General features: G+C 29.4%; 1 long non-coding RNA gene across 2 annotated transcripts; it reads right to left on the bottom strand.

Annotated features, from left to right (window-relative positions):
• Positions 1-4,697: 4,697 nt before the first annotated feature.
• LOC145803045 (uncharacterized) lies at positions 4,698-9,093 on the bottom strand. 2 transcript variants are annotated; one of them, XR_014345122.1, is made up of 5 exons: positions 8,974-9,093; positions 8,691-8,852; positions 7,878-8,053; positions 7,379-7,440; positions 4,698-5,774 (listed from the first exon to the last, which is right to left on the bottom strand). It is a non-coding gene; the product is annotated as an uncharacterized LOC145803045 (long non-coding RNA). The 2 variants fall into 2 exon arrangements; XR_014345121.1 differs by lacking the exons at positions 4,698-5,774; positions 7,379-7,440 and having other exon boundaries at positions 7,757-8,053.
• Positions 9,094-10,086: the final 993 nt, after the last annotated feature.

The following is a 10,086-nucleotide window of genomic DNA, read 5'->3' as shown; positions in this document are numbered from 1 at the left end:
TGCGCGGGCAACATTTATTACAGTTGTACTACAACCATATGTACACACCAATAGCATAAAGGTATCCATCTCCTGTAAAAACACAAAAACACAACAATGAACAGTAATGAAAATCGATATGAAAATTCACATTGTGCAAAAAATAGATGACTACGTGTACATTTCAACTGCTAAATCCATAATTCACAATATGAAGATGTGAACATTCACATTACTATTAACAAGATGTCAACATTAAGCAAACATCAAAGTCCAATGACAACATCAACAATCTTCACATAATATAATGATGTGAACATTCACATCAGTGTATGATGATGTGAACATTCACATCAGTTTATGATGATGTAAACATTCACATTGATATTAACAAGATGTTAACATTAAGCAAGCATCAAAGTAAAATGAGAACATTAACAATCTTCACATAATTATTAACAATCTTCACAGAGCCTCATTAAGCAAACATCAATTTAAAATGAGAACATCCACATTCTTCACATATTCCACATTCACAAAATGTGCAGATTGACATTGATATATATACTGATAATCAAATCATCCACACAGAGCCTCATTACGCATGCATCGAAGTCAAATGAGAACTACACAATCTTCACATAATACGAATGAACTCCCCTCCACATAACCACGTAAAATGCATATAATTGAAAAAACAGAGCATTCAATCCATATAAATCCAAAAACAGAGCATCTGATCCATTATACGAATGAAACCATAAACTGAACATGTATTCATAACCAAATTGATACTAACCTTGATCATGCAATCCTACAATTGTACAGAAAGTTGAAAAAAACTGATTTGAACTAGTTATAATCCGGCAAATGTAACAACCGAACACCCTCCTCTTCGTCGTCTTCACTCGCAAACCACAGAATCAGACTCCAACAGCAAGGATGAAACCCTGGCACAACCAATCCTTGCAACGAGCATGCAAAACATAAACGTAACTCTCGGAATTGGATTGATGATGAAAAGCGTAAAATAGAAACTGCCAAACTGCATGAACGAAGAAACAGGCACCTATTACGTATTAACACTGTACATATATATATACAGGGGCAAAATAGTCCAAGAAATTATATTAAATTAGAAAAATGGACTTTATGGAATATCCAGAAAAGTTTATGGGACTAATTAGGTTATAATATACTTTAGTGGACCTAATGGGTTATAACAACTCTAGAATGGATTTATCAATAAAAATCTCTAATTTAATTGTACATATAGTATTATATTCACATAATTTATTTTATTTACAATCTTCTTAATAAAGTGGTAAGACAAAATATATGTATAGAGTGTTTTGAAAAAATATTTAAATAGAGTGGTGCTACATTTTTAATACATCACCTTTATTTTCATTTCTAATGAGGTAGAAGATAGAGAGAAAAGAGAGATGAGGAGTGTGAGTCCTCGTTCACATGGTTCATTTCATATCATTAGAAATGAATTGAGGGTGATCAATTCGAGCTCCGAAATATTTTTCTATTTGAATGTAGATAAAGTTTTTAAATTATACTTCCCATGTTATTAGGTGATTGTAAAGAAGAAAAAAATTATATGAATGAATAATTTTATATAAGAAAAATATATACAATTTCATTCACCTTATTTTACCTATATTTTATAGGATCAATTATGTATCTAGACTTGCTAGTCTCTACTTTAATTCTCTCTATTATTTTTATTTCTGTACAAGCAAATTAGACTTACTTTTCCTAAATTTATTTTGCTCTATATTTTGCCTAGTTGTTAATTGTTATTTTTGCTAAGTAAATTACAATAATTTTTCTTAAAATTTGTGTTTAATATAGTTTATATATATATATACTAGTGGATGACCCGTGCCTACGGCACTCTAAGTTTGAAAAAAAAAAAAAAATTCACATTCAAGTTAATACATTTTGACCAATAAAAAATAAAAGTTAAGACAAACTATTGAATAGTTATGATCTATTCAATTCATTAATAATTTTTCATATTCAAGGTTAAACTCCATGTCACAATATATATGAAACTTTCAGTATACACATATAGACAATTACAATCATTTTTAATTCCCTTGTCCTTTTACTTTGTAATTACAATATGAAATCAGGAGAGATTTACTTAATACATATAGTTCATGAATTAATTTGAAACCAAAACATAAATAATCATACATTCTATATGTATAGCCTCAAGTGTAGTCCCACTTTAAACTTGATTCAACATCTCTATATGCATTTTGGATCTGATTATTTCTTATTGCCAATAGCACACCACCATAAATGCTTGATACTTGAAAAAGATCAAAAGATCCATTTGCAAATCCAATTGATCTTTCAAAGGGAATTACAATCTCACAAACAAATATCTTTCAAATGGAACCATTTGATCTATTCACGTTAAATAAACTCATTCTATCCATTACATTATACGCATACATATGTGTATGCATTTATAGTATTTTAAGAAGGAATGACAGTAAAAAGAAAAGACTTTTTATGTTAGATACGTATTGTCTCCCAATTGTGATCCATGTCACCCACTTATATATTTCATCACCTAATAACCTGTAATTCAAGTGATGAAAATGAACAATAGAAGAGGGAAAGGAAAAAAAAAATCAAAGAAAATTTTAAAGAGTGGAGAGTAGTATTTTAAGAAGAGCCATTTGAGGAAGTAGTGCTTACATACCGGCAAAAAGGAAAGACGAAGTGGGTGCAGTGGCTATTGGGCATGTCAACATCGTTGATTCCTCTGTATCAAACTGATAAACATCGACCCAACTTCGATTTCGAGTACATGAGAGAGAGAGAGAACTTAGCCATTCAAAAAGCACCCAAATGGTTGTTACTCCATAATTTTTCTGAAATCTTCTTGTTACTCCATAATGGCACATTAGGAACTACAAATTAAAAACTGAACTGATATTTGAACTGAACATCCTGTGTCATCGCCTAGATGTTAACAAAGAAAATTTTGGAAGAAGAAATGATAAAGTTCACAAATTACAATTTAACAATCAACTTAATGATAAAAACTTAAATTCCACAATTTAGGAAAGAGGGCAAAACTACCAGTTATGCCAAATCCACTTGGGAAAAAATAATAGTTCAAATATGATTCTGTGTTTATTTAAAATTCCAAAAAATATAATTAGCATAATTACGCTTGTATCAAAAACGTGATCTAATCAAAACCCACAAATGAAACCAAATAAGTAGTAGAAAATGCTAGAAAAGTTATGATGAAATTCAGTCAATAGTGGCAAGTACTCCAAAACCAAATTTCAGTTATGACCATAACATCTCACACCTTCAATTCAACTTAAAAAAATACAAAATTTATATTTTAAATTCCACACAAATTGAATTCAAAACCTAACCAGTATAAAAATTAAAAATTAAAAAGCAAATTGAGATTTAGTTGAGAGAGGGAGGAAGTGAATCAATAACTATTAACAACTCTATTGAAACTCTATTCAAAATCACTTAATAACAAAGGTTACATGCAAAAACAAAATTAAATGTCCCAAATGACCAATACTCAACAAAACGGCCCCATCCACAAAACTTTTTAGTTCAAACTTCCCAATTTCATTTGATTATTCAAGTAAAAATGATAAAATTTACAATGAAATCATGAAAATGTCCTATTTAACCCAAAAGACAGTATATATTCATTTTACTATTACCCAATACTATTAATTTAACTAAATTGAATCAATCTGACAAAGATATGAGCTATTGCACTATGTTTTTCTATGCATTTTGTTAGTTTCTTTTGATCAAGAATCAAACCATCTATTTCAAGCAATCAATCAAAACCACACACATATGCAGATGCCAAACTAATAATATAAAATTTAAGCTAAAGATGCACTGTTTTATGTCAATATCAATAACCTACCAATCAATAATACCAAGAACAAATAGAGATTAGATTCCACAATGAACATAGTTAAATCATTACACTATGAAAAAAAATAGAATTTGGAAATCAAATTGAAAGCAGTCTAACAAATAGAAGGTTTCTCTGTTAAACTAACTAATAATGATGAAATTCTAAACAACCAATTAGAGGATTCTATGTAAATAAGAATACTTTTGTTAATGAGATTAATCAAAAATTGAACTGGATGATATTACAAATCTAAATAATTAAGTTATGAAATTCAAAACCAATTAATTGGAAAAAAAAATTCAAATATTAATCATTAACACAACTTCTATAAGTAAATAAAAACTTGAAATTAAGTCATGAATTTGAATTTGAATAAAAACTTGAAATTAATCATTAATCATGAATTTGAAATCTTAGTAAATAAAAATTCCAACTCAACTTTTATAAGTATAAAACAAATTAAGTCATGAATTTACCTTTTATATCTATAACTCATGCCTCAACTTGAAATTGCTTCCATTGGTAAAGTTTCGAATTCCATGGAAATTGAATAGATTTGTACCAATTAAAAAAACCAAAATTGTATTTAGAAATAACTAAGATAGGGGGTGGGAGTGAGTGGGAATCATTCCATTATCTATAAATAAATAAAAACTTGAAATTAAGTCATGAATTTGAATTTGAATTTGAATAAAAACTTGAAATTAATCATTAATCATGAATTTGAAATCTTAGTAAATAAAAATTCCAACTCAACTTCTATAAGTATAAAACAAATTAAGTCATGAATTTACCTTTTATATCTATAACTCATGCCTCAACTTGAAATTGCTTCCATTGGTAAAGTTTCGAATTCCATGGAAATTGAATAGATTTGTACCAATTAAAAAAACCAAAATTGTATTTAGAAATAACTAAGATAGGGGGTGGGAGTGAGTGGGAATCATTCCATTATGAATCTTCAGCCTAAAACAAAATCCAAACACACGTGGGCTCAACTGGTGGTGTATGATGAGATTACAAATGTACATTAACTATTGGGGGGAAAAAATAAAGGTGAGAAAGGTTCAAATGAAAACCTCTTTGTACAATAATGCAATAACAACATACTAAAAACCCTAAAATCCTGTACTAATATGCCAATAAAAGCACGAAATAACAACCTATTCACATGAAAAATATATCTAAAAATCTAAGTTTGGTGCTCACTATGAAAAAGTTATTGAACCCATTAAATATAAATCTTGAGAGAGAGAGAGAGAGAGAGAAAGAGAGAGAGAGAATCACCACAAATCAACTATGTAGAGCATGTGTTGGGCTTCAAAATCAAAGAATCATGGAAAATTATTGAAATCAACTTCCAAACTGCCCATAATAACTATCGACATTGGTGGATAAAAGAAAATAATTAATTATCCAGAAAAATGAAAACCAATATAATGGCTCATAACTCTATATAAGCAAAGGAAACCAGACAAAAGCCAATGGATTTTAAGTGAAAACAAAGCAATGCCACAACAAATTATAAAACAGAAACCTCAATGGATTTTAATTGCCTTGAAAAATTAGACTTTCATTTGGGTTTAAAGTTCTATGTATGGTGGCGAGGATCATCACTTATATTTGAACAAACTTGCATATGCTCAAATCATTAGAATGTTGTTATTGCAACCAAAAATTGGAAGTTATACCTTACCTTTTGAAGAATTTATGGATAGGCACAGAAAGATATTTGAATTGTTTTCTAAGGGATGACCAACAAAAGGAAACGTTAAAATGCTTTAGTAAGAATGCAAATCAGATACTTACCACAATGTTCAGATGCGAAAGGTTCTTCCTCAAGCTCTCTAATGTGAACCTAATAAGCAAATTTAAAGAAATGATTCAAATATATAGGACCACAAACACAATGCTTCATATACAAATTACCATAAATGTAAATAAAGCAATTAATCTGGAAGTGATTTTCAACTTTGAAGCACTCTTACTGCAACTAAAACATTCTTAGATATATACCAAAAAATAACAAAAAATATACATCATCATTCAAAAGAATCGCTATAAACAAAATATATCTTTTAGAAATGAAGGAGCACCAAATCCAAAATCTGGGAGAGCACTTCTCAAAATAATAATAATAATAATAATAAAAAGTATAAGAACATTATCTCAAAACAAAACCACTGCTCACATCTGTTGTGCACCACAATTCATCATCATTCTGAAATCACCACTAAATAATGTTCTAGATAAAGCTTAAGTAAATACAAAAGTATTCAATAAATACCAAAAATAAAAAATAAGTTAACAGTCAGGTTAACCTTAATGTTCACATTAACCCATTTAATGTTAACAATCCTCAACCCATTTGACTAACATGAAATAAAAATGGGTATTAACATGAAACCAATTTCTTCCTTTAACCCCCATTTGATTTGACAGAGAGTGAGAGCTTTGTTGGTGATGGTGGGGATAATGGGATGACAAAAAACAGATTATCCAAATTTGTAGGGAAAAGATAAGTTTATTACTGATTCTATTCACAGATAAATTTAGCACTGACAATTGGAAAAGAAATTTTAAATCACAATAAGGAAAAGGAAAAGAAATTTGTACATACAATTAATTCGTCCAATTGACTTGTAACATTAAATAATAATTAAATCATACTTGAAAAATTATTGAATATTCTTCGAATGCCATAAAAGTATATACAAATGGTACTTCTGATCAATGAGATTGCAAAAATAAAAAATGAATGAAAATGACTTTATCTCTATCAATGAAAATGGTACTTTTGACAATTTTTTTTTATTGTACAAAAAGCTCAAGTTCAGGTTTGATCTGTTTTTGTATAATTTATTTTTTTTAATTCTAACCCATAATTTATTTGTTTAAGGTTTCAATCTTGTTCTTTGAATTTTTTATTTTTTTTAATGCATTCTCTTGGCTAAATATTGATTTCTCATATATTAGGGGAAATTAATAATGTCCACTCTTAAAAGGATGCAAATCATATTAATAAAGTTTGTTTATTTGTCCAAAAAAAAAAAAAAAAGATGCACATCATAAGATAGTTATGAATTTTTATGATGAAAATTACCAATGCGTGTGGTGTGTGGTGTGTTAAAGTCAATTTGTGTGTGTGTAAATTTCATTGAAACATTTTATCAAACACTTAATAAGCAAGGAAGATAGAATAGTTATCAAACATTTTTGTAACAACCAAATAATAGTAATGGCACAACAACCATTCAATAAAATAACTCAAAACAATAGTCCCACTAATTCCTACTAAATCAAAGTAAATGGGTTTCGTGGAACCCAACCAACTCTTCATATATATGTGTGTATATATATATACATAGATAATATATATGAATAAGAAAAATCAACAAAACCCATAAAAGTATACCCAAAATCCTACATGCATCTAGAAAATTAAAGAAAAACAATACTCACAGTTTGATTTTGGAAATCGTTCTTTCTTTATTCCACTAATGATCAATTGATGGTCTCTATGGCTTCAAAGAAAAAAAACAAAAAAAATTTGTAATCAATATACATACACACAATAATCTATTAAGAAAGAGATGAAAGTATTACCTTTACTTTGCAGAACAGAGCATCCAACAAACCCAACAAACCCATAATTTATTTGTTTAAGGTTTCAATCTTGTTCTTTGAATATATATATTTTTAATGCATTCTCTTGGCTAAATATTGATTTATCATGTATTGATTTCTAATATATTAGGGGAAATTAATAATGTCCACTCTTAAAAGGATGCACATCATATTAATAAAGTTTGTTTATTTGTCAAAAAAAAAAGATGCACATCATAAGACAGTTATCAATTTTTATGATGAAAATTACCAATGTGTGTGGTGTGTTAAAGTCAATTTGTGTGTGATGAGTTATTATTAAATTTGTAATGAAAACTCTCTCAACAACACTCACTCTGTGAGGTACCACAAATAGTCTGAGGCATCTCTGGTCACGTTTATTTGCTCCCATAGTCCATCCATTGCAACCGTGTCTGGATCATCGGCAGAGACAGTTTCTTCGATGTATGACTCCCAGAATGCTCCACTAATTACAGGTACCATCTTTATCTATGAACTTTGGGAGCTTATCTGTAAAAAAATTTGATTGGATGTTAAAACCCATTTTTGGGAACTTTTTGAAAGAGATGTTCATTGAACAAAAGCTAAACCTTAATTTTCTCAAAATTAAATCAAACTTGACACACTGAACAAAAGTGAGTTCTGGGAAGGGCAAGATGCATGCAGTTTTACTCCTATTTTCTAATACTTTTTATATTTACAAAATTATGACATAATGAAAGCTTTCTATAAATGAAATTAAAAGGGTGATGCTACGCATACAAAAAAAAAAAAAATCCTACAGAATGAATGATGTGTCTCATTTATATCAATTCATTGGAAATCAAAATGCTTGTCACTTTGGTTCATAATTGCAAGAATGTCATTGCCACATCATTCTTATCTTAAATCTCGCATGAAAATAATGTATGCATATCATTTTCAAAATTAAAAGTATCCAAAGTATCATTCCAAATTATGATGTTAAATATATGACTTGAGAAGACATCAAATAGCACCAAAAAAACTGAATAGACTTCAAATAAATGTGAAAAAGACAAAAAAAATTGAAACAATTAGAGGACACTATTATTTTTCTTTCCTTCTTCTTCTTCTTGATTTTTTTTTTCAAAGAATGTTTTTTAAAGGGAAAACCCTATTTCCTTACCCTTGCGGTGTTGAAAACCGCATTCTTGCAATCGGGGAGAATGCTGACGGACCAAGGAGGGAGGTCATATCACATATTTTGGAAGGTCACTATTGCTGAAGATTTTGTGTCGTAGTTTGTAAGGAATGCAGCACAACCAGACTTTGAGTTAAATACATGAACCTCGAAAATGAAAAATAATGAGAAAAGGAGCTAATATCGATGATTGTCAAAAAGATGCACATGAAGAAAATTGTAGTAGACATGCATAGCTTTCTTGTAGCCTCAGAAGAGTTAATCAAACCTGGAGATTATTGCCTGGCCAAGTCACTGTAGGATATGTAGAAACTAAAGCCGGTTCACATAGCTTGATGGCTTGATGCAAATCTCTCAAATGTCCCAATTTTGGTTCCCTTTGTAATCCTTGCATATGATAAATTACCCATCATAAAAATGCCGAAAATATCATTATTTGCATCAGAAAAGCCCTACCATATAACATACATACAGGCAGAATATCATGGGCAGAGCTAGCAAATGGCAACTGGCAAGTGTGCAAATTTCTCAAATGTCCCAACTGAACTTTTAAAAAATTCTATTTTGACATATATTTGTGAAAAAAGTTTCCAATTTTACCCTTTCAGATTTTATTTTTGCCCATGAATCTTATATTGTCCACTTTGCTTCAATGAAGTCCTTACAATTGCTTGTATGTTATTTTGCTAAGTAAGAACTTTTTCTTGAGATTATTTTTTCTTTTTTATCCTTCCCTCATTTCTCTTTTACTTCTTTGTTTTTCTCTCTATTTCCTCTCTTGTTCCCCAAATATGAGATGCTCTTGCAAAGGTGAACCATTCTTTTCATCCCATCAATGTTCAATCTCTTTCACTCTCTTGCCTGTTTAGTTTAAAAATTATATCTGGGGATTGAACGATTGAATAATACTTCTATGTGATTGGTGTTTATGTGATATTGAATTGTGTATTGTTTTTTTATTATCACTTCAAATTGTTTACTTCTTTTGATTGTCAATTATGAAAAACATCATTTATAGTCCACAAAACAAAAATCTTTATTCTGCTCCCAGGTAGAATAATTGTGCTAATGATCTCATGTGCTACATTATACGGTCCCATTCCTTCCATGCAATGTGTGTTTGCACAAATAGACTACTTGTATGCATTGGCAACAATCTTAAATCTTAATTACTTAAGTAAAGATTGTAATACAAACAAAAACCTCAGCATAATATAATCAAGTTATTTTCATGTGTATGCATACCATATTCGTCAATTGGGGCAACATAATCATAGCTAGTGGCAATGAAGAGACCAACAGTCGTCCGTCCAAAATTTGTTCCTCCATGGTACTAATGAAAGAAAAAAAAAAAGAAATATAAAAAATATACTTTACTTGA

Source organism: Camellia sinensis, chromosome 11, assembly GCF_055761805.1.
Source record: "Camellia sinensis isolate YWXY chromosome 11, ASM5576180v1, whole genome shotgun sequence".
NCBI lineage: Eukaryota > Viridiplantae > Streptophyta > Magnoliopsida > Ericales > Theaceae > Camellia > Camellia sinensis.
The sequence above is the reverse complement of the archived record's forward strand: the minus strand, read 5'-3'. Positions and strand labels throughout refer to the sequence as shown.